The 26,463-nt window shown below is 41.9% G+C and overlaps 1 long non-coding RNA gene across 2 annotated transcripts in view; it reads left to right on the top strand.

The window, feature by feature from the left end:
* The first annotated feature begins 272 nt into the window (after positions 1 to 272).
* blacat1 (BLACAT1 overlapping LEMD1 locus) overlaps positions 273 to 26,463 on the top strand; it is a 103,703-nt gene continuing 77,512 nt past the window's right edge. Inside the window, exon 1 of one of the 2 annotated variants that reach the window (XR_010005498.1) lies at positions 273 to 432. This is a non-coding gene — a long non-coding RNA (BLACAT1 overlapping LEMD1 locus). The remainder of the gene's footprint in view (positions 433 to 26,463) is intronic. The other variant, XR_010005492.1, reaches the window with a different exon arrangement.

The raw sequence follows: 26,463 nt of genomic DNA, 5'->3' as shown, positions 1-26,463 counted from the left end.
AAACAACCGGCAAGATTCACCAAGAACAGCAAATAGTTTGATGTCTCATTTTTCTTTGGAGAAACACGTGGGGGCAGTCTTGATCTGCACTTGCTTGTTATGTCCTTTATTTTTTTCCCAAGCAATAAGTCAGCCTCTTAAATTCTCCTCCTAGCTCCACTGAGAGGAGGACAGTGACACAGGCATCAGGGGAACCGAGGCGAAGGATGACATGTGCAACCTAATGTACTAGCACAGCAGCTGTAGAGCTGAGCCAATGGCTGCACAGCTGGTCCACCCCTCCACTCCTGCTCTGAGCCTTAAGTTACAGCTTTGAACTACCCCCCTCTTGCTCATAGAGAACATGAGGATGCTCAGAGGAAGTAGAGAGGAAGACTCTGCTGACAGTTAGATGGCATGGGCCCTGATCCTGACAGGGAGAACTGCTGAAAGGTATGTCTTTCCTTCCACAGGCCCCAGCTGCACCTATTAAGCTCTAATTTTCATTTTTCCAAGCAGTGGGAGAAAAATTGGCTCCTTATAAGATAATTTGCCCTGTTCTCCTTTACTCCATAGCTCATAATGCTCATCAGAAATCTTGAGCACAGAGGCAGATACCAGAAGGTTTTAGGAAAACTGAAGAAGTGTACCTGTTGGGTGAAAGTGGGCAAACAGTACTGAAGGTCTACCCAGTGAAATAATCCTTCTGCACATAGCTAACAAGACAAACAGTTTTGGATATATTTAGTATCAGAGTCTACCAAAGAAGTGGTATTATGACATTGTTAGGTATAGAGCCATAAAGTTCTGTCAGAAGGGATTTCTTAGATAAGCAGGTCTTAATTTCAGAAAGAGGATTACAGATAACTTTCAGATACAGGGAAGTTTTCAAATGAATCCAGTGTAAAAGGCTTGTGGCTAACAACCAGCTAGTTCAGACCCTCCTAAAGTAAGATTGTAGTGGTGTATGCGTAAAGGGGGTTTTATTGCTAGCATGGTGGATGTTTAATATCTGCATGTGGGACTTTGCATAACTCTAAAGAGCTGGAAAGAATGCTCATTTCTGAGTTCATATGCTGCTGCTTTACAATAGTAGTGAGAAAGCAGACAAAGGGGAAGAAATTCTGGTTCAGTGTGAGATGAAAACAATTCTCATTGAAGTCATTCCTTCCTGAAATCACGTGGTGATCACATGATTTTTGAAAAAATCATCACTGCTCCATGTCAAGATCCAAAAGACTGCCTGCCTTTCTTTTTAAAGAAAAAGCTTGAGATTCAGTTCTGGATTCATTATGTTTGTTAACTCCATTTGGATGGTAGTAGTGGTTGGTAAGGAATGTTGTGATAACTGGACAGATATTGTTGCAAAGAATAGTGCAAAGAATCTCAAAAAAATCAGTCCCGGCTTTCTCTCACACAGATATATTCTCTCTGTTAATCACAAGCTATCTTGTACAGGCTTGTTGGAAGAGAAAAAAACAGTGATAAGGGGCTAAATCTAATAGTTAGTCTCAACCAGAACAATAGTATCAAATCGAAAGGAACTTGCTCATTCTGGGCTTAGATGAGTTCCATTGGTTCAGTGTGTTTGCTCTATTTGGAAGTTACAATCAGATTTAGCCATAAATATGGAAACACTGCAATCTAGAAGGCTGACTGGTGGATCTAGTACTGTGGATGTGATAAATCTGTGGATCCAGTCATGATTTCAGAGCTTTAGCTACTAGAAGCATGCTTCCATTCAACTAGAAGCAACTGTGGGAGGTGTAGCAGTGAAGTCAAGAGTAGATTCTCTGTTCCACCAGCAATGAATCCACCAGCTTTACCACTCAATTCCACACCCCTTTCCTTAGCAGGATATCTTCTATCTAAGCATTGAACAGACTGGACCACCTGAATGGGAGTGCATTCAGTCATATACATATTTGAAAGTACATCCAAAATATATAATATATTGGACAGTGAAACGGCTAGATGCTATCTGCATTTGAATCAGATGTGAAAAGTATGGAGTGGGATGGAATTGGTGTGCAGTCAAAACCAAACATGCCTCAAGTTCTGCACAGTAATCAAGGATAGGACATTAAAATACTCCCATACCACAGACAAGTGAATCAGACTGGGAAGCAAAATATGACAAGAGGGATTTCATAGGTACATCAGGCTAAAACAAGGGCTAGTTTAGCAACTGAGGGCCCAGAAAGAGATTCCTCTTCCACCCCACCCTCACCCCTACATTCTGCATGTTCTTGTTATCATGTGGCTTCCCAGAGAGGCAAGCTCTTTTTAAAAAAATTAAATAGAACTGATGGTAACTAGTAATTCCTATATTTTTGGAACAGTGAATCCATGTCATGTTTTAGATAATTTTAAAAGAACTATCCAAGGTTGGAAACTATTTTTGAGGAACCTTGGAGAGCTCCTTTAAAATCTGCATTAAAACTTGGAGTGGATTCACTACTAAGCTGACAGAGGAACCACCAGCTGTCACTGAGACTACTGTCTAATGCTGGCAATTCCCACCTCTGGATGTACACTTGAATGTACACAGCCCTCTGTACTTGACCTTACCTGGAAGGTAGAGGAGAAGAAGACAATAGCAGCAGCAGCAGCAGGCAAATGCAATTCAAAAGGGAATCTTCCTCTCTCCATGTGTGAGTGCATCTAGAAGCTCTGCTGCCACCATGAGAGGCTGTAGCTATAGCACTATGATTCCACTATCATTGTTCCAGCCTTCAAATCCTGGAATTTTTTAAGTCCTCAATTCCCTCAAGGAGCCCCCGGTGGCACAGCGGATTAAACCACTGAGCTGCTGAACTTGCTGACCAAAAGGTTGGCAGTTAGAATCCGGGGAGCAGGGTGAGCTCATGCTGTTGCTTCTGCCAATCAAGAAGTTCGAAAGCATGCAAATGTGAGTAGATCAATAGGTGCCACTCTGGCAGGAAGGTAACAGCATTCCATGCAGTCATGACCTTGGAGGTGTCTATGGATAATGCCGGGTCTTTGGCTTAGAAATAGAGATAAGCACCAACCCCCAGAGTCGGACACGACTAGACTTAATTGTCAGGGAGAAACCTTTACCTTTACAATTCCCTCAATACCAACCATTTTCCTCTAATATTTTAATTAAGTTTAAGAAATCAGATATGGCAAGGTCCCATAGAAGGTTTATGCAGCCCTTTAATTCCTGACAATAGCTCACCTCTGTTGCAAAATGAATGGACTGCCTCAGCCGGCCTCCCTTCTTCTCTGCTTCCTCCTGTTGAACTTCTTTTCACCATCAGATCTCAGTCTTGCTTTCTCTTGCAATCTGTAGAACAACACAAAATTCTCGAATTTTACAATGGGGGAACTTTCAATGACACCTCATGATTTCTGGACATATTCATTCCTTAAAAGGACAAAGAAAGAAATCAGGATAGCACTTGAGCTCTATCTTGGTTGTAACTACACTTAAACTAGTCCTGATATTGAACTGCCTGTGAGAATTGCTTGAGCAACAAAATATTGGATGCTGGGTTTTGTTAGTCTGTGGTGAGGGGGACAACATCTCAACCATTTGTGCAAATGATTGTTGCATAAATGTAGTTGCAAAGTTAGATTCTTTAAGGAGCTACATCTTTCACCCTTTCACAGGTGTGATGGGGCATGGTCACACTGAGGATCATCCACACTGTCCTTTCATTTGGTGTTTTTATTTTTATAGGAACAGTTTGTGGCTGGTGACCAACTCCCCCCATCACTGGTTCTTGCTTTCTGGACACAAGGAAGAGGAGAAGCAAAAGTAGGAGTAGCTACAACTCCATAAGAATACCCAGGGGGCATCTACACTGTAGAATTAATACAGTTTGAAATCACTTGAACTGCCATGGCTCAATGCTACAGAATGATAAAGGTTTTGTAAAATTCCCATCATTCCATTGAGCCATGTCATTTAAAATGGTATCAAACAGCATTAATACATCCCTAGTCCTTTCTAGACTAGGGATGTATCCCTAGTCTAGAAAGAACAGCTTTCTCTAAACTGATGTTGGATTAATGGACTATATTTACCACTATCCCTAGGAAATATGGTCTTGCAGATTATAGGGAATCGTTACATTGGGAACATTTGTCCTATTTGATGGGTATCCCGCTTGAATTGGGTTTAAACATTAAAACCCCATCAGGAGAGAGGGAAGAGGCCTCAAGAGTATCCATCAACATGTGTTGTCAAAGGCTTTCATGGCCGGAATCACAGGGTTGTTGTGTGTTTTCCGGGCTGTATGGCCATGTTCCAGAAGTATTCTCTCCTGATGTTTCACCCACATCTATGGCAGGCATCCTCAGAGGTTGTGAGGTATATTGGATAAACTAAGCAAGGACGGTTTATATATCTGTGGAAGGTCCGGGGATGTGTGTGAAAGAACTCAGTGTGAATGTTGTAATTAATCACTTTGATTAGCATTAATGGCCTTGCCAGCTTCATATCCTGGCTTCTTCCTGCCTGGGGGAATCTTTCGTTTGGAGGTGTTAGCTGCCTCTGATTGGTTCATGTCTGGAATTCCTCTGTTTTCAGAGGTTGTTCTTTATTTACTGTTCTGATTTTAGAGGGTTTTTTTAAAAAATACTGGTAGCCAGATATTGTTCATTTTCATGGTTTCCTCCTTTCTGTTGAAATTGACCACATGCTTGTCCACATGAATCAATCAGGGGCAGCTAACACCTCCAAACAAAATATTCCCCCAGGCAGGAAGAAACCAGGATATGAAGCTGGCAAGGCCATTAATGCTAATCAAGTTGATTAATTGCAACATTCACATTGGCCTCCAACAGACAAGAGTTATTTCTCCCCCTGGACCTTCTACAGATATATAAACCTTCCTTGCTTAGTTTTTCCAATATACCTCACACCTCTGAGGATGCCTGCCATAGATGGGGTCAGGAGAGAATACTTTTGGAACTTGGCCATACAGCCTGGAAAACAAACAACAACCCTATCCATCAACAGTTAGCAGTACTTGAGCAAGTGACAGAGTAGACCCAATTGGTCACAGTTTTTCTCCATTATGCTGAGATGTATTGGGTTTGTATTTACATTCTGGTATTGATTTCTAAATGTTTGTCTTTGCATATAAATTATAAAAATGCAAATGCAATGCAGATCAGCATCCCTTTTGATATCTTTAGAAATAGGCTTTGCACTTGGGGATCATTTCTATCACCTGGACCTGGCAGAAGAGGAGGCAGGTGAAGCTCCCTGGGATCAGCTGCCAAGCAGGAGGACCTGAGCTCATGGGCAAGGGACGCTAGGGGTGCCTAATATTAACAGAGGAGGTTGCCAAGGGCATATTGGAAGCAGAACAGATAGTTCAAAAAGTCACTCCTACAGCAGGACCCCAAAACTGCTGGTGTTGTGATGCTTTTATAAATGTGAATGGTGAAGCTACACTTGAAATATGGAAAACTGGTTATCCCAGCTCAAAAAAGCCCCCATAATATGCTGGCTGACGGATTCCACTGCTTCTTATCAAGGTTGATCATTCCTTCTCCCCATTCTTCTCATTAACATTTAAGAAACTAACTTGTTACTAAGGTCATGTCTAGCCTTTCCTTATTTTGATGTACTTTACACTGTTTAAATAGTTTTGAAACTACATTTTTAATCTGATTATGTTTTGATTTTGAATTTAATTACATTCTGGTAAGAAATTGCTGGTGACTCCAGTGTCAAAGGGACAGCATATCTTTTCCAGGTTTTAGGCTGAACATTAACAGAACTATCCAAGTCATCAAAGTTAGACAACCCTCTCCCCCAAATAAATTCAGTTCCCTTCATGGCTCATTTAAAATTTGGACTGAAACCCAGAGGGGATACATTACCCACTGACATTTGACCCACCAGCATTAGATTGTATTTTTCTTGTGATGAGTCAGCTTGTGTCCCCATTTTGGGAAGAAAGGTCAGATATAAAGCCAAACAGAAAAGCTACATAAAAGAACAGCTCAAATGACGAGGGCATTAGAGCATTTTGCTGTGGGGAAAGGCAAAAATGTTTGTTTCTCTTTGATGTTAAGATAAAAACCTAATGATTCCTACAAAACTATCCATAATGAACTGCAGTGCAGGGACACAAAATCCTAGAAGTCAGGACCATTATATGAAATAGATTGGCAGAAAAGTCAGAACCAAAGAAAGAGCAACACATAGTTAATCTATAGATCTTTTCACCATAAGCTATTTTTGGTCTTTATTTTAGCCCCCTTGCTATAGCACTTAGAGATAACTGCCTGGGATTTGGAGTCCATCAAATTATTCTGATTGAAAATCTACATATGTCATGAAACTACCAATCCCAGGACTCCATGGGATGAAATCATGCCAGCTAAAATGGCATCAAAATGCTATATGCTACGATATCTGTATCCACAGGAGATATCTTCCTGAAATTACTATGGAAACAGGAAACTGTGGATAATAGCAAAGCTAGAGAGATTTTATATTGCTTTTAGGCTTGCAAGAGGTATCTTCTCTAAGAATTTACTAAGGTCCTCCAGTGTAACTTCATGGTACCTTCTTGCAGAAGCACACAATAGAATCACCTGGAGGACGAAATAAGATCCTGGAGAGCACATATTTTATCAGCTGAAGGTAGGTGAAACCATGGGTACCAGCTCCGTGGGTATAGGGATTGTACTGTAATTTTTTAGCATAAATGAGCCTTTAGATGGGGTGAAAACAATTGTTTTTCTGTGACTAGGGGCTTAGATGGGATGAAGGAGTGCTTTATATACCAATAGAAGATAGATGAGTTGCTAGATATTGGCTCTAAACCTTTTTGGAAGCAGAAGCAGGTAGTCTTCAAATGGCAGTAGCTAAGGAACAACAACACAAGACATTATTTTGGATTCTTACGTATATTGCTTCTGGGCTTCCATGAGGCATCTGCCTGGAAGTGGAGAACCAGATGTCAGTACAGATGTACCTTTCACTTGATTCCCCAGGACTCTTCTATTTTCTTATCTAAATCTAAATCTAAATCCATAATAAAAGCAAAAACACATATGTGTGTATGTGGCACGGATGTTTGCTCATACAGACAACCTCCAGCCTCCACAAACAGGCTATACTTCCCAGGGTTAAAAATCTAGCAAGTCACTCTTTTCCACTGACATTGTTGTTACAGCGAGAACCATGAAAATGCAGCCCAAACCCTGCCAATGTCCTTCCCAAACACTACAGCCCACCACTCAAGGAATGCTTTCATTTGGGGACAATTTCCTCCTAGATTTTGCTTTTTCTTCCACCACAGGCAGGCATCCCAGGGTTCTCCATTGCTGTGGCATTTGCATGGCCCCGCCCACTGCCCTTTCCTTTCCAATTTCTCTGCATAACAAACAGAGCACAGCTGAGTTGCAACTAAACTTACTGGAGGAGTTTAGGGATTGACTCCACATGGTGGAAGTTGTAGTTCACCCTGCATCAAGTCAGAGCACTGTCACTCCTACTGGGGAATATATAGGAGTTGTAGTTCACCTACACCCAGAACGCTATGAACCCAAACAAGGATGGGTCTGGGCCAAACTTACCATGCAGATCCGATATGCCCAGATTTGACTACTGGTGGGTTTGGAGGAGAATTGGACTGGAAGTTCAGGAGCAGTAGGTACTAGGATTTATAGTTCACCTGCAATGAATGAGCATCACACTTAGCACACAGAGCACATAACCAATACAACATATTGGACAAGTTTGGGGAAAATTGAGTTATAGTTCACTTGCAACCAGATAAACACTGACTCCCACCGACAATGTACTAGGAGCACACTTCACACAGAGAAGCCTCATGACCTACTGAACATACTGCAGGTACTTGTGGGAAGGGGCCTTGATTTTGGGAGTTGTAGTTCACCTCCATCCAAAGACCACTGAACCCAGCCAATGACGAATCTAGACTTGCCACACAGACTGAACTTGGCACACAGACTGAATATTGCCTGCTGTGACTACTGATAGATAGGGAATCTGGAAATTGCAGTATTTCACCCCCATCCACAGAGTACTGCACCACACAATTCTGGGAATTGTAGTTCACCCACTCTGAACAGAATAAACATTAAAACACAAATAATACCATTCTCAAATGGCCCGGGCATCGCCGGGTCCCCAGGCTAGTTGTAAATAAAATAAACAGTGTGTTCCCCTTGTTTTAGTCATGCACTAAATTTATTAAATGAGATGTACTGCCACACCTTCTTTGCTGTCTAGTAAGGCCATGTGTCTTGCATTGCATGGAGCAGACTGAATTCAGAAACCTCCCTGTCCACGTCTAATTTAATGACAGGGATCCAAATGAATAGAAAATAGGAGCTGTGAAATGCCCCATCCTGCATTCAGTATTTCTATTTAAGATGAAATGGGCAAAGTGAGCAGTTCTGCATCTCCTTTTCCTTGCAGAAAGTTCCAAAACAAGTGGCTTTTTGGTAGATTTCCAGGTCCTGCTGCTGTGTTTAATATCAAAGAAGTATTCATTTTTCAGGAGTGGCCCTATGTCCTTTTTGGTTTATATTTTTCCAAATTTGGGGTGGGACACATTTATAACCCATGTGAAACCCAGAGGGTCTATGGGCAGACCTAACATAATTACCCACTCCTGATTTAAGAGAATCTAATTCTTCCTAAATTTGCATCCATGCATTTGAATTAGTGGATGCTCAGTTTCATGCAAATTTGCCCACTTATTTTTAGCTATACCGTTCTTCCTTTTTGGTGATGCTCATATATCTAAACCTGTGTGCGCTCACAGAGAGACAGTATGAAGAAAAGCCACTTGCTTCCTTAGATTCTGCTAATGTCAGACTGCTAGGTCCTGAGCCATAGAGATTGTATTCCTTTGTTTTTTCGTACCTATCTGCCCCTGAGCAAAAGGGACTTTCTTCCTGGCAGGCATCAGAAAGGCAGCACAGAATGTCCCAGCTTCCAGTATCGTGTCACATGACCATTGCGGCATGAGGGAGACCGTCCCTGGTTAATCAGCATTTAATTAAAGGACATGCTGACATTTGGAAATCAGAAGCAAGTCTCCTGTGTGGGCCAGCTCCCTCTCCCTGCCTTCCTCTTGCCTTTGCTCTCTGAATCACTTGCTGACATTTTGTCACACAACCGTGCCTTTCCTTTCTTCTTCTTCCTCTTCTTTAATTTTACAAATAAACAAGGAAGGAGAGGTCCTTTGGGAGTGGATGATGGGGAAGGTCAGCCTCTGACAGCCAGTGGATGTACGTAACTGTTCAGTGCCCCTGATAGGATGGCAGAAGAACGAATGAGCAGACAGTTTAATTCCTCCTTGTGCTTAACATTGCCAAGTATTCTTTGTCAGCTGTGTCTGGACAAAAAGTAGAAAGGAGCTGCTGTCAGCTTTTGATAGCATTTATTAAAAATAATAGGATAGCTAATGTTGTCTCCCTACTACATTTCCAATTACTGAAGACATTAGGTCTCATTACTAATCTTAGGGGGTATGCAGAGCTTAGATAATAACTCCCAGAATTCATAGGCCAATATCAGATTAGACCATATATCCAAATCCATTCCTCCTAATAGTAAGATTCCCACTTGCAGAAAAGCATGCTACATGGCTGTTCTGTCTGGCCAATTTAGAGATAAGGAACCACTACTACAGCATTCCTAATTGATGGCCATCCACCCTCTCATTAAAAGCCTTTAATGAGGAAGAATCCACTATCTTTTAAAACAGTCTGTTTTACATAGGAACCACCAAACGCAGCCTTGCCCAAACACAAATCAATGAACATGAAAGGCACTGCAGACTAATTCAACTAGAGAAGTCAGCCATAGCAGAGCACTTCATGAACCAACCTGGACACAGCATATTATTTGAGAATGCAGAAATGCTGGACCACTTTAACAATCACCATGTCAGACTACACAGAGAAGCCACTGAAATCAACAAGCATGTGTACAATTTCAATAGAAAGGAGGAAACCATGAAAATGAACAAAATCTGGCTACCAGTATTAAAAAACTCTAAAATCAGGATAGTAAATAAAGAACAACAATCAGAAAATGGGAATTCCAGGCATGAAACAACCAGGGCCAGCTAATACCTCCCAACAAAGGATTCCCCCAGAAAGGAAGCAGCCAAGCTTTGAAGCTGAAAAGCCATTAAATGCTAATCAAGGTGGCCAATTGCAAAATTCACGCTTGCCTCAAACAGACAAAGGTTCTTTCTCCCGCCCTGGACATTACACAGATATATAAACCCCACTTGCCTACTTTCCAACAGACCTCACAACCTCTGAGGATGCCTGCCATTGATGAGGGAGAAACTTCAGGAGAGAATGCTTCTGGAACATGGCCATACAACCTAGAAATCTCACAGCAATCCAGTCTCTTCCACTGTTGAGCAGCTTGTATTTTTGGGAGGTTTTTCCTCAGATTTTGCCAACAGCTTTTTGTTGCTGCAAAAAAAGTGCTCCATCATTTATGGCACAAGCTTTTAAATATTTGAAGAGGGATGTCACATAGCTTCTTAAATAATCCCCCTTTCCCTGAGTATCATGTCTAGTTCCTTCAAGCATGTTTAGGACTGTTTTCCAGGCCCTCATCATCCTTATCTTCTGAATACATTCCAGTTTGTCAATAACTTCCTTCAAACATAATTAATTCTAACCAGTCTGTTGGGCAAAGTGCTGGCTTTTGGCCACATATATCACACAAAGTAGTGGGGTTCTATGTTTTTTCCATATATACACATTAGAAAAAATGAAGAACAGATCCTTATCTAGTAGCCACGTGCCCCTAGGTTTCTTACAAGTGAAACACTGAAGCATTTCTTATAGTAACTCAGTAAACTGGTCGCTTTTCTTCTGTCCTTAGGTCAGCCAATCTGAAAGATTCTTGCAAAGGCAACACAAAATAGGGATCTGAAACTTTTTAAAAAATGATGGAGAATAATCCCAAAGTGCTCTTCTGTAGTTTAAAAAGACACAACCCCTTGATTTATTGTGTTCCTGTTATCTTCTGCTTGTACTGTGTCTTCTTGAGAAATTGCCAGCTCACTTAATATTTCCTGAGAAATAAAAATGTGCAAAATTTGCATTTTTCTGTATCCTCATACATTTTGATCCTACTCCCACAACTATGTAATAGAACTTAAATACATGTAATGTAATATTGCACTCCAATGGTACAGCTGCAGCAATGGATTTATATCCATGAAAGCTCAAGCTGAAAAAAGCCAGTTTGCCCTTCTTGATTCCTTCGTCCCACTATCCCAATTTCCTTTTTTATGCTGTGAAAGACTAACACAGCAGTTTCTTTGGAAATTTTCCTGAACAGCTATTTACCTATTTGTGATTTCAGCCCTTCCAGACAGGCCCTATATCACAGGATCTGACCCCAGGGTTTCCGTTTATCCCAGATTATCTGGCAGTGTGGACTCATATAATCCAGTTTAAAGCAGAAACCTGGGATCAGCTCCTGGGTTTGTCTGGAAGAGTCCATGGCCTCCCCTTCCAAAACATGAGATCAGATATGTCCATAGATAGTACAGTCCAACCTTCACATTTGTGGGTTTGACTGCTGCTAATTTGCAGAACTTAACCATAGAATCACATGGCAATGTAATTCTACGGTCAATGTCCAGGAGAGATAGCAATTTTTTATTCGTGGATTTTCACTTCATGGGAGACGTTTGCCCCCAGTGAATGTGCAGAGCTGTCTGTATTCTCTGCTTTGTCTTAGGCATGGTAAAAAAACATTAGCAAGAGCGTGTATTCACAAAACTAAAATATATGTTTGAGCTGTTGAATTTCTACCTCCTTTTTAAATATTTAATGTACAGGAAACCAGCCAAGAATGAGAAATATGTGGCACTCCAAAAGTGGAAAATGGTCTGAAGTCAATTGCTGCATTTGTCTTGATTACATTTTGGTGTGTTGGCTAAATTTCAGAATATCTTGGAGTCTTATCACTGCACACACAACAAGAGAGCAGGGGAGGAAAGGGGGAGGTTTGGCTAAATTGCAAGTTTTCTGAAACCCAGCTCCAACTTGGCTTAATCAGCAGGTGACTACTGACTACTGGCTCAATCAACAGCTACTACATCTATACACATACCTCTGAAAATTAACATTGATACTAACAATGATCTAAGGAGGACCAATTGTTTCCACTGAAGCAAACCTGTATGGTCTTCTAGGATCAAGTCCAAGCTTCAGACTTATGAGCATATCTAGGAATCTGCTTATACCACTGTTTTACTGTAGCTTTTCAGATTGACTACGAATGCTCTTTTAAGTAAAACATGTCTGTGCCAAACCAGGAGTGTTAAAAATACTGAAAAAACATTCCTGCTTATTACCTCTAATATTTAGAATTCTTTTACTGTGATATTCAAAAGCCTACAATGATACATTTGATGTTAGGGTGCTTTTATATAAACCAGTTCATGATGTCCACACATGGACTGGGAGAGAGTAGAATAATTACTTTACTGTTTCCTATGCTGCATTGTTGCAGTATAAATGCATGAGAGAAAAACCATGTGGAGAGCAATAGATTTAGTGAAATCTGTGTTTGATTTTCTGATCTTGAATACCATGCAATGGATAGACTGGCCTATATTTCTTACTTTCATATGTATGGTCTCAGGCTACATTTGTCTGCTCTATCTATTACAAAATCATACAGATTGTATCTGAATGACATAAGAAACTGTCTTATGTCAGTCTGTTTGTTCACCCTGCTCTGTCACATCTGCTTTGACCAGGCAGTGGCTCTCCAGAGTGTCAGACCAAAGTCTTTCATATCATCTTTCAATGGATGGTACTAGGGACTAAACATGGGAACGTATGCATGCAAGATCTTTCTCTAGCTTTGGGATATGGTGGATGGGGAGCGAGGGGTGGTATTCATCCCCTTAGCATTTTAGTGTGAACTTCTGTGTCATTATTGTACAACCATTTGTACAATGGTTTTACATTAACGATATTGTACCCCATCCATCTCCTCATGGTAGCAGATGGTTTCTGGGAAATACTTTTGGACCATGTACAAAACTATATTCCAGCCCACAGCTTTTCCCAAGAGGACACAACCACAATAAGCTCCATCCATGTTCCTCCCCTGGGCTCCTGCCACCTGATTTTTCCTAAACCATTCCTTGCATTTACTGGATCTGAATTTCTACCATCTAATTATCCTGACTGGAAGGAACAATCCCGATTAATCCTCTATCCAACCTTGTAACTGCTTTTAAAATCTCCCAGTTTCCTTCCCTTCTTCCCATGTCTCCCTTTATCATCACTTTTTATCAGTAGCTGAAAACAGAATTAAAAATACAAAAGCAGACTCCATTCAGCTTATTGCAGAGAGGAAAGGAGGGGAGGAACCTTGTCTTTTTGCCTTCGGGCAGAAAGCAAACTGCTGCAAACTCTCCTGACTTGTGTGTCCTTCCACATTAATAACATTTATTATCTTGACCATGCTCTGATGTTGCTTAGCCATGTGTGTCCTGGTTTTCATCTGTGAAATGTTGAAGGATATGTACAGTGGTTTCAGATATGAAGCCCTAATATTTACCCTGTAAAACAATCATTCCATTTTAACTGCCATGATTATAGCTCATGAAATCCCAAGATTTTCAGTTTAGGAAGAGCTGCTTGGAATTCTTAGCCAGAAGGTTCTAGTTTGTCACCAAACTACAAAGCTGAGGATTCCACAGGTTGTTGCCCGTGCAATTAAAGTAGATTCATAGTCCTATAATGGTTCTGTATTCCTTGTGGAAAGACACAAGGGGTATAGACACATTTCCTTATGGTGTTCAGTGAAGACTTTCACTGTTCTCTGAATGGACAGCTTTGTTGTTTATTCGCTCAGTCGTTTACGACTCTTCGTGACTTCATGGATCAGTCCACGCCAGAGTTCCCTGTCGGCCGTCACTGCCCCCAGTTCCTTCAGGGTCAGGCCAGTCACTTCAAGGATACCATCCATCCATCTTGCCCTTGGCCGGCCCCTCATCCTTTTTCCTTCAATTTTCCCCAGCATCGTGATCTTTTCCAAGCTTTCCTGTCTTCTCATGATGTGGCCAAAATACTTCATCTTTGCCTCTAATATCCTTCCCTCCAGTGAGCAGCCGGGCATTATTTCCTGGACTAGAAGTAAAATTCTATGATTCTATGACAAAGTGACTGGGTATTTATTTAAACCAGTGATTCCCAAAGTGGGTGCTACCGCCCCCTGGTGGGCGCTGCAGCAATCCAGGGGAGCGGTGATGGCTACAGGTACATAGAGTCTCACTTATCCAAGCTAAACGGGCCGGCAGAAGCTTGGATAAGTGAATAACTTGGATAATAAGGAGGGATTAAGGAAAAGCCTATTAAACATCTAATTAGGTTATGATTTTACAAATTAAGCATCAAAACATCATGTTATACAACAAATTTGACAGAAAAAGTAGTTCAATAGGCAGTTATGTTATGTTGTAATTACTGTATTTACGAATTTAGCACCAAAATATCACAATATATTGAAAACATTGACTACAAAAATGGCTTGGATAATCCAGAGGCTTGGATAAGTGAGGCTTGGATAAGTGAGACTCTACTGTATATCTTTCTGTTTAATTGCTATTAAAAATTTTAAAAAATAATTTCCAGGGCTCTGAGTAATATTTTTTCTGGAAAGGGGGTGGTAGGCCAAATAAGTTTGGGAACCACTGATTTAAACCTTCTGTTTTTAACTAAGTAACTTTGTTAGTCTGCTGTTTATGTTAATTTTATTGTTTGTATCGACCTCCAGTTCTTTTGTTTCCCTTCTTCCTCCAGGCAGTCCAATTCCCACCTCACTCCCAACTAACACCAAACTGACATTTACGTAAATCATCCAGTGTCTTCTTCTATTTCCACCTTGTTGCTGTCTGTCTTCAAATTATTTCCAGTTGATGGGCAACACTAAGGCAAATTTATCACAGGGTTTCCTTGTCAAGCTTTGTTCTGAGAGGGTTTGCTTTTTTCTGAAGCTGAGATAATATGGCTTGCTCGAAGTCAACCAGTAGTTTTCTATGGCTGAATGGGGATTTGAACTCCAGAATCATAATTTGGATCTCAAACCACTATACCATGCTAGTTCTTTATTTCCACCCTAGCCTTCTTTCTTTTTAATTTTCTGAGGGATATAATCGACTGAACATACAGGTCTAGTAAACTCTCTGAGTCTGCTTCCAATGACAGCCACCCTGCAGGTGTTTTGGCCTATACTCTTAATCAGCCCAAAGCTGAACCATCATTTCTGAGACACCTGAAGCTCTAGTGTGAGGCAGTAGGCACAATGGATGGATGAGCAGGCAGTCTGCAGTCATTAAGTGCTTATTAGTCCCATTCAAATGGAAAATTTGTTGCCCAGTTGCTGGTAATATGAATTGCTAGGATCTGTACCTGAAAACATCTGGAGGGCACTAACTTAGAAACATTGGCATACTGCATCCCCAGTCGTAATGAAGGAAGAATTCCTGTTCACACAGCTACTATCTTGTATTCCTGCTTTTGATGCCAAGCTGTTACTGAGGAGAGGATCCTCTCATAAGATCCTCATGCCTGAGAAAACAGTGAGAATGGCTTCTTTTCCCCAGTAATTATTGGATCCTGGTTACAGCCTCCAAACCGCAACATAGTCCTGATATGTGTCTCTCTAATGGTGTGCCCTTTGCTCAGGGTAGAAGGTGATATATGGTGGTGAGTCTGTCAAGAAGGAAGAAGAACACAAGGTAGTGAATGTTTTGAAATATCACTGGGGCTGAGAAAACCATCATTTTTGAGACACCTGAAGCTCTGGTATGAGGCAGTAGGCACGATGGATGGATGAGCAGGCAGTTTGCAGTCATTAAGTGCTTATTAGTCCCATTCAAAATGGAAAATTTGTTGCCCAACTGCTTTTGCAAAAAATCTCAACTGTGTCTCCACATTAGGTGCTTCCAGCCTCCCACACCTTCTGCTGTTTTTTGAAACCCATCCAGAGTTTTTGTTTATCTCTGAACCTGTTCCAGGGAAGAAGAAATGCAATCAGTGGAGAGCGATGGGCAAAGAAAGGAGGAGGGAGCCCTCACTGTTCGCTTTTTTTCGGCTGTTCATTTCAGCCTTCTTTCAAGCAGAAATTACTCACATTAATCAAGGGAGGGAATGTGTTTGGGGCCCTGTGAATCTGGTGCCATGGAATCAAATTCCATCAGTGGCAGCAGGATGGGGCGGGGTGGGGGGTGGGGGTGGGGGCTCCGTCTCTGTCACCCTTGGCCTAATAGAGCTATTGCCAGAGGAAATTGGATGTGAGAATTCCCCCAAATAAATCTGCCCTTAAGAAATGCCAGATCTACATGACAAATGAATCTCTGCATCAGGGACTAGTGCGGATGTCCAGTATGTCAAATCAATATTGATCACGCTCACAATAAAGCATCTGCTAAGAGGAGAAGGGATGCTATAGGGTGGAAAGGCCTTCTAATAGCATGGTGGATTTTTTTTTTAAAAAAATTCATGTCAGGAGCAACCGGAGTTGCTTCTGGAGTGAGAGAATTGGCCATCTGCAAGGACGTTGCCCAGGGGATGCCTGGATGTTTTGATGTTTTACCATCCTTGTGGGAGGCTTCTCTCATGTCCCCGCATGGAGCTGGAGCTGATAGAGGGAACTCATCCGCGCTCTCCCCGGGTGGGATTCGAACCTGGAAGCTTTCAGGTCAGCAACCCAACCTTCAAGTCACAAGGCTTTTATCCCCTAGGCCACCAAAGGCTCCTGTATGGTGGAACAAGAAGATCAGATATAGTAGTTTGCCTAAGCAAATACAAACGATTTGGGGGTTTCATGCCAGGGTATAGTAAAGGAGGTTCAGAATAAGAAAATGAAGGGGAAGATAAATTGTCTGAGTTTCTTACTGCTGCTACTGACTTATTTTGTGATCACCATTCAAAATTAGTGTTTAAGCATTTTTGGAGATTGATGGGGATATTTTCTTTAGCCAGACTTTTGTTCACCTGTTTCACAATGCTGTTAAGCAGTGTACAAAACAGGCTGAGCACTGTATGTGTGTGTTTGAATGTTTTTGGATTACAGCGTCCATCAATTCTACCCATTGGCCATGCTGGCTAGAGTCAATATCTGCTGCAGTTCAGCTACATTTGACAGACTGCCAAGCCCAGTCTTTAGATGGCACATAAGCAATTGGTTTCCTCTTAGTTGGGACAACGAATATTCCAAATAAAATGGCTCTATTGGACATTCTAAAGTTAGGCTTGTTAACATTCTACAGAGTATTGTCAATTCCCCCTTTCAATTATTTGAAAGCGAAGTATAAGGATGTGCTTCTTGGCCATCTCATCCTCATAATAATATTACACTGAGATTCGCCCAAAGCTATTCTGTGAGTTTTATGATAGAGCAGAGGTCTAAACCCAATTCTAAGTTCAGGGACCCCCCTAATGTGAGAGGAAGGTGAGTTTTTCCCCCACCTAAAACTTGGCAACGGAGCTGAGTCCACCTTGAAATGATCTGGCAAAATTTGACTACCAAGACTCCTGTATAATTGAGCTTTCTCTGGAATCATCAATCATAATTGTACTAAAATGATCAAGCACTACAAAATATTAAGATCGCTGTTTCTGTTGAGACCTGTCAGAAATAATAAAGACTGCCTACAATCTATCCTGGAGCCCCGGTGGCGAATTGCGTTAAAACACTGAGCTGGAAACCGAAAGGTCCCAGATTCAAACCCCGGGAGCGGCGTGAGCGGCCGCTTTTAGTTCCAGCTCCTGCCAACCTAGCAGTTCGAAAACATGCCAGTGTGAGTAGATCAATAGGTACAGCTCCAGCGGAAAGGTAACGGCGCTCCATGCAGTCATGCCAGCCACATGACCTTGAAGGTGTCTACGGACGGCGCTGGCTCTTTGGCTTAGAAATGGAGATGAGCACCAACCCCCAGAGTCAGACATGACTGGACTGGTCAGGGGAAACCTTTACCTTTTTTTACCAACAATCTATCCTATGTGAATGTACTTGGGAAAATTATGCCACACACATGAAAGGCACTATGAAGTACACATTTGAACAGTCTTCATATATTTAAATATGTGTAGTTCTCCAGTTACCTCCTGGATGGGTGACATTTGGTTTGAAAGAGATCTAGTCGACAGTGTGATTTAGCAGCCAAAGAAGCCAGTGCAATTCTAGGTTTCACCTTAGGTGTATAGTGTCTAAATTGAGGGCAGTAATGGTCCCACTCTATTCCGCTTTGGTCAGACCTCACCTGGAATATTGTGTCCCGTTCTGGGCATCACAATTCAAGAAGGATATTGACAAGCTGTAGAGTGTCCAGAGAAGGATGACCAAAATGAGCAAAGGTTTGGAAGCCAAGCCAATGAAGAGTGGCTTAGGAAGCTGGGTATGTTTAGGTGGGAGAAATCAAGGCTGAGAGGGGACACAATAGGCATGTTTAAATATTTGAAAGGATGTCATATTGACAAAGGGGCAAGCTTGTTTTCTGCTGCTTCTGAAAATAAAAAATAGAGCAATGGATTCAAATTGCAGTAAAAAAGATTTCACCTAAACCTTAAGAAAGACGGCCTGAGAGTAAGAACTGTTTGACAGTGGAATATGCCGCTTTGGAGCATGGTGGAGGGCCCTTCCAGACAGGCCCTATATCCTAGAATCTGATCCCAGGTTTTCTGCTTTAAACGGGATTATATGAGTCCGCACTGCCAGATAATTTGGGATAAACAGAAAACCTGGGGTCAGATCCTGGGATATAGGGCCTGTCTGGAAAGTCCTGGAATCGCCTTCACTTGAGGTTTTTAACAGAGACTGAGCGACCATCTTTTGTGTGTTCCTGCATGGCAGGGAATTGGACTGGATGGTGTTTGTGGTCTCATCCAACTCTAAGATTCTATAATTTTATCATTCTTCATGGTTGTTAGCCAGGATGCTTTAACCATTCCTTCTTGATCTTTCCCCTTGACAAGAGGTGATTTTCTTCTGCCAGCTCAGACAATAGCTGGGTCATTAGAGCTTTGGCCAAGTCAAAAGGTCACTTTGTCTCATGCTACCTGGATCCCAACCTATTTTACTGGTCTACCTTGGCTTCACATATTTATATGTGAACCTTATTATAAATCATCTTTTTGTGGAAAAAGGGGTGGTGGTCTCTGTTCGGCATGAATTGTCTGCTTTTTTGGAAATTCTGTTTAGCTCCTATGATTCAGTCTCCTCTAGACTGCATCCCACATCATTTCCAGCTGTTCCGAGTGGGGGGTGATGGGGTTGTACTTCAATATACCTGGAGGATGTCAGATTGGGGGTGGCTGGTGCCTTGAATGCATGCATTACTTTAACATTCATTAACATGTTCCAGAGAGCTTTTTGTACTGAGTCAAACTGACACACTGAGGCAATTTCATTGCTTTAATAAAGAAGAATATCTGAATGTCTTTCTGTGGCAGCTATAACTCATTGGAACATCATGATAGGCACTTCGAAATTTTATAGATTGTTTTTTGGTTTACTGCATTACCTAGTCAAAACTCCAAGCTCAGGAATGGAGGCCTGATAAGCCAAAAGGGGGGAATGGGGAGCTATAACTGAACAAATCACGGCATACCTAAAACTATGGCAGACTGGTTTTGTTGTTGTTGTTGTTGTTGTCATCCATGTTACAGTGGCCAATTTCAAATTTAAACCCTAAAGCAAAGGGTCCCCAAAAGTAAGTCTTGGTGTCTCCCATAACTCCTCAAAAATTCACAATAGATGCAATAAAACCAGCGTTTTACATTTTCATTCAGGGTGAGTGCCTGGAAGGGGAGGTTACATCAAAGTCCAAAAGAAGGCTTGCCATAATTGGGAAATACCTTTTTATAAGGACAAGAAGACTAGAAAGGGCTTCCTGAAGGTGCACCTACACTGTAGAATTAGTGCAGTTTGGCACCACTCTCATTGCCATGGCTCTATGCTATGGAATTATGGCAGTTGTAATTTAACAAGGTCTTTAGTGTCTTCTGCCTAAAAACTGCTGCTCCCATGATTCTATATAACAAAGCCATGGTAATTAAAGAGATGCCAAACTGTATTAATTCTGCTGTTATTGTTATTATTATTTATATCCTGCTTCTTCTCTCCCACAGTTTTAGATGCACCATGAAGCACTGCTAAGAGTCTCAAAGCAGGAAAATGGTGAGAAAACAGTAGAAGGGTGAAGCACATCTGTTGATTTCTGAGAGTTAATGATGGTGGCAGAATGAAAAACAGCTCTTTGAGATACTGATCCATGATAATTGAGGTTAAAGAAAGGTATAAAGAAGAGACAGACCTCCTCTGGGTACAATTTACCTACAATGGAAGAAAGGGCTATTTAAGACATTGCTGCTGCTATTAGGGTTCTGGAGGCAGGAAAATTTATTTTTTAAAATTGTGTCAGAAGCAAACATACTGCAAGTCGTTTCTGGTGTGCTATAATTGGCTGTCTACTAAGACATTTCCCAGGGGACATCCGGATGTGTTACCATCTTGCTGAGAAGCTTCTCTCATGTCCCCGCATGAGAAGCTAAGGCTGACAGAAGGGAGCTCACCTAGTCTCGCAGATTTGAACCACCAACCTTCAGGTTAGCAGTTCAGCTGGCATAAGGGCTTAACCCATTGCGGCACCACGCCTCCCAGGAAAATTATTGCGAAAACAGGAGAAGCCTATGGCAATGCTGCTCACATTCCTGAGTTTAAAAAGTTCCCGAAAATGGAAGAGGACTCTCTGTGGTGGTGATGCTAACAATCATGAAATCAAAAGGGGAAGGAAGCAGGAAAATAGGAGATCCTATGAACTCCTTCAAAAGGTATAGTAGGCATAGATCAGGGCAATTTTGGCTACCTTTCTACTGCTTAGGCATAACAGCATAAGTGGTTTGCCTACAGGTTTACCTGTAGAATACCTACAGAGGGACACAGCTTGTGGCATAGCAGCAAAAACAAGGGTGAGCCATTTGGTACTTTAAGCCCTAGGATGTTTCTGCCCTGGTCCGCCCATGGAGTCCCTCGCTGCCCATCAAATGACATATGGTGAGGCTCCTTGGGCAAACTGGGACGGCAGCATGGTGAGACCCTGCCACCACCAACACGGAGGCTGCCCCAAATTCCATTAGAAACAACGGGGCTTTGGGAGAGTGGCAACACTTCCCCACGTGAGATGGGGGATCGCCAACTGGTGGCCAGGACAATGGGATTGCCCCACTGCCACCATGATTCGCCAGAGAGGCTGGTGAATCACAGCACTGAACCTCATCCTTGTAATGAGGTCCCTAGAGGCCACTGTGGGCCAGTATGGTGTAGTTGTTTGAGTGTCGAAGTACAACTCTGGAGACCAGTGTTTGGATCCCCACTCGGCTATGAAAGCCACGGGGTGACCAGGGGTCAGTCACACTCGCTCAGTCTCAGAGGAAGATAAGGGCAAACCACTTCTGCATAAACATTTTGCAGGAGTAGCTGGCAATCTAGGGTGGTTGCTAGTATATTTTCAACAGTAGGGCTAGAATTAAGAGGACTTATTTGAGTTTTGCCTTAGGTTGAGTTTTTAGCCTGGGAGAGGAAGACAGTCATGTGGTCTGGAAGAGATGATCTCACTATCAAAATATCTACCTTGTACCAGGCAGATAATCTCCAGATGGGGCAAATTACCAGGTGTCAAATCAACAAGAGGATTGTGATTCAGAATATCCTGCTCAGGAGATACAGGTCTCAAGGCCAGAAGAGATAGTTCTATACCAGAGTGATCTAATCTTCCCAGATGTCGAGGTCAGAATATGCCCCACCCAGTCACACTGATATCCAGCACACCGGACTTGAGCTACTCCTGTCGCTTTCCATCAAGTTTATGGCCCTGTTAAACTGCTTTGACAGGTGATGGGGGGGGGGAGGAGGAATCAGGTAAAGAGCCTTCAAATCAAATTGTCTGATTTTTAAAAAACAGTTTTAAAGGTTTCCATCCAGTGTTACATTTAGTTGATATAGAGATCCGGTACCTGAAGTTTGACAGGTGATATCTAAATTGATATGGGAAACCTAGTACTGTACCTCCCTCCATCTGGTTAATGTCTCTCTTTGATTACGTAATGGAGGGTCCCTACACCGTGTGTAGGTTCAGTAATCTGTGAGCCTTTTCCCAAGGCTCTATCCTCTCCATCAAGGCGCTACCACTTCTTGCCCAAAGATCTGAACCTCTATTACCTTTGATTCTTTGTGGAGAAGGTGTTCAATATAAGATATTTTCCCTACTTTGAAAAGCTTCTACTGGCACCAGAAATGTTTTGTTGTTTAAAAAATTAAAATATATAGGTGCCGGTGACTCTTGTGCAGATGTTATTATTGCCCTTGTTGGTGTAATTATTCCCACATTTTTTCTAAGGCCCATCTACACAGCCATATAAAATCCAGGTTATCTGCTTTGAAATGAATAATATGGCAGTGTAGACTCATATAATTCATTTCAAAGCAGATAATGTGGATTTTATATGGCAGTGTAGATGGGCCTAAGAAACGGTGGCATCTCAGTCTGTTGCAGTCTTCTTCTGCCTTCACAACCATTGTAACATGTTATCCTCCACCTGCTCCGTCGTTGAAGTCTTAGGGTCTTTGGATTGTTCTTGGTCTGGATTCTACCTTGCGGCCCCTCCTGGGAGTGCATGACTCCAGTGGTTGTGCCCACAGGTTCATAGGAATACGCAAGCCCCCTCATAACGACAAGATGACAGTCTGATGGATTGTCACCTTTATGGTATGAGAGGGTACCAGAGCATCTTCCCACAACATAGTATCTTAACAAATTGGTAGAATGTGGGCTCTCCTTCCTTTATTGAAGGGATGCAAGAAAAAGATGGGTGGGAAACTACAACAGGATATGGGCACTAAGGTTTGCCCAGGCAGAACTTTACCCATGTCCTCTCTCAATCCTGCAAAACCATACTTTTTGCTTGTTCCCCACCACAGTGATTTACTGGCTGGTGGAAAGCTGGAGTGGGTGGGTAGTGGTAGTGGTGAAGTGTCCATCTGTGTACCTGTAGCTGTATGAAGACCAATACTGTCATCTTCCAGGACCTCTGGAGATCCCTGTGAGGTCCTAGAATTTATCATATTAGCTCCAGACACATAGCTGGATACTCCACCAGTCCCTCTCTGCTTTCCACCAGCTAATGAAGCGCCATATTCAAATAGTGTACCATTTCAAGTGGGGAGGGATTTGGGTCATTGCACAAGGGGAGGGAGTGATGGAGATGGAGATACATGCCAAGTTAACATTGGCGTATGTAGCTAATGAGATATCAGCAATGCCTTTTTTCCTCTATTTTTTTTGGGGGGGGGGCAGCCCCAAATTTTGGCACCACAATTCTTTTTGAGCATTAGAATGGTCAGGGCTGGACTAACGTCTGCTGTATGAAATGCACAATGAAGATATCACACATGCTTGGAGGTAAGTTATGCTGAGAAATGGTGAATGATCAAAATCATTAAGTGAGTTCTATGGCTGAGTGGGAATTGACTGTGTATTTATTAATATGACATCCTAACTATGCAAAAGTAATGGCCTGTTTTGCATCACATTGTTTTCGGTTGGCTATACTCAGTGCAAGGTACCAAGAAGTTGCTCATCTCTGTTCTAATCCACAAAAAGGTATGTTGTGATAAATGTGTTATTCTTTATTCTCCCTGTGACAGAAGTGTGCACTTGAAAAAAGAACTAGGCAGTATGAGTGAGAAAACATCTTTATTGTGCAATAAACTAATGGTTTAAAAAAGCTCCCTATCATCTAGGTCTAACAAATTCCATCCCCTTTTGTTCTCAGTTGGTGACCCACAGGAAGCATTCTGCCAAGACAAAAAAAAAAGAAAAAAAGAATTGCTCAGAGTTCAGTAAAAAAGTGAATCACTTTCCCCACATCAGGTTGCAGCTCTTCTAGCCATTGTTCTGAACAGCACCCAGCATATTACCCTGTCCTTTTCCAGACATTATCTGTGCCTGTAGGGGAATTCAGTGTCTTCTGGTTCTTTGCTTCATTCCCAGAAGCCCCCAATGATTGAATCTTGACCTTTACAGTTGTGGTTTATTAACTTTCTGTCTCAGTATGTGAGGATTCAACGGTGGCAGGTGGAAGGGGAGACAAAGAGCATTTCCTGTAACTCTTTTACACACACACTTGGGCAGCTAAAAGGAGTGGAAAAAGAACTATTTCCAGTACACAGTACTCTCTATCACCCAGGCAGTGGGGACTGTTGAAAGGTAGAGCTGAAATTTGCATCACAAGAAATTTTTAACCATGTAGCAGTGCCTACTGGAAACAGCTGGAGAGTTGCATTGTTGATGAAAATTGTATCTTTTGAGACATTTGAGAATCATCAAAACAAATTGCTGAATTATATGAAAATGGCAAGATAATTTTTCTCTTCCCCTAGGAGGATGTCTTCCAGAATGGTGCCAATTTTAAAATAATTAACTTTTAATGCCCCAGATACTTTTTATGCAATGCTACTCATCCCACCACTTTTCATTGTCGTCCACTCAACTGCTGCACTTATAAATACATTGAAAGGATGCTGAAGCAATGCATTTTTTAAAAGAATAGCTGTGTGGCCTAACCTCTGCTTGAGTCACCAACTCTGTTTTGAGCCACTGTCTCCTTTTATTAATATGTTTTCTCTAGGAATGTCTTGGTCCTCCAGGGTGAACATATGGCCAAAACAGTGGGGGGTTTTTTTGTTTTGTTTTTTGTGGGTTTTTTTAAGTCACATTTGCCTACTTTTGTGGAAGTTTTGCAATTCTTGTCCACAAGTAAATGGAAGGCCTATTGTACTCCTAAGGGTGTAGCATGATGATGATTACAATGCATCTACCATATGAAGTTTCCTGTTGTTGTTTGCCTCTCAGCAAGGAATTGGTTAGCCTTGGTGATAAGCTAATATGTTTTGCTGAAATACGTAAATTTGTGTTAATTGGAACTTCATATTTTATTGTATATTTATTGTTTTATTAATATTGTTGTAAAAAATTATTGAGAGATTTTCCTGAAGTGAACAAAACATTTTATAGACAATATCAAAATTAGCAAAAAATGGGCAGTTTATACCTTGTCACATGTATATATAAGCAGCGTTTTGCTATATAATATGTGGAATGCCTGGAAGAGTAAGGCTGGTCATTTGCCCAAATGTTATGGTTGTTTTGTCCATCACTCAGGGCTGGTTCTTAATGGAGTCCCATGAAGCCACCGCTTTGGGTGCAGCCCTTGCTGGGCGCACTCGAAGCGGCGGTGGCGGCAACCATCGGATCGTTTGCCGCAGAACAAGGAAGTACTTGGTATTCTCGCAAGATTTTGCAAGATCTCGTGAAATCTCGCGAAATCTCACGAGAATACCAAGTACTTCCTTGTCCCACTGCGAGTGACCCAATGGTCGCCGCCGCCGCCACCGCCACCACCGCCACCACTGCCGGTAAGTTGGGGGGCATAATTTCGGGGGGTGGGTGTGCGGCCCCAGGTTTGCTTACATACTGAAAAAACCTAGGGCCGCTCCTGCCATCACTTCAGACAACTTCTGCACATAATATGGCAAATAGCTTCTTTTGGCTTATGATGCAACTAGCCCTGTTTGAGGGCAACAATTTCAGAAGAGGAATCAGATGGAAGAGGAACAATGCCAGTGGTTTGGCATTGACCGTGTTCAGTCAGGCAATATGCAAATAGTGTTCATTATGCAAATTATAATTATATAAAATTAAAATTACATGAAAGTAAATTATGCACCCTCTCAGCATCCCTCCAGCTCATGACAGATTTCTGATACGGTTCTCTGTGCAGAACAAGTTGCTCATTGCGGCAATAAGCTTCTGGCTTCCTTCCATTATTTAAAAATCCAACCTGGAGGTTGTGAATAATGAAACTAAGAGGTATGGGTAGGAAAGTCTCAATATGTTTATGGCACTAAACCCCAAAGTTTGACCAACATAATGTTTAGACTATGCATATAAAATACGTTACTTGTATAATCCAGGAACAATAAATTAGCATACTCCTTAAAAAGAATTTCTTAGTAGCTGAAGGAAAAGAGGTCCTGGTTCTTATTCAGAGTTGGGAAAAGTTACTTTTTGGACTACAACTCAGAATCCCACAACCAAATAGGCCACTGGCTGGGGTATTCTGAGAACTAGCTTACAAAAATCTTCCCCTTTCCAGGCTCACAAATAAATACAGCACCATTGGGAGGCCAGGGCATGTGCACAGAAACACACACATCCAGAATGGATGTGAATATGTCTTGGAACTGAGGTCCATCCCCATGGGCAATACGGCAGGGAGGGGGGACCTTGCAAAATTGTGACAGGAAGCTTGCAGGCCGCAAGGGGATATTGATTACTTTTACAGTGTAAACTGACAGAGCCTATTTGGATGATGTAATGAAGACAGATGATTCTGGCT

The sequence above is a fragment of the Anolis carolinensis genome, chromosome 4, assembly GCF_035594765.1.
Source record: "Anolis carolinensis isolate JA03-04 chromosome 4, rAnoCar3.1.pri, whole genome shotgun sequence".
NCBI classification, from domain to species: domain Eukaryota; kingdom Metazoa; phylum Chordata; class Lepidosauria; order Squamata; family Dactyloidae; genus Anolis; species Anolis carolinensis.
The sequence above is the reverse complement of the archived record's forward strand: the minus strand, read 5'-3'. Positions and strand labels throughout refer to the sequence as shown.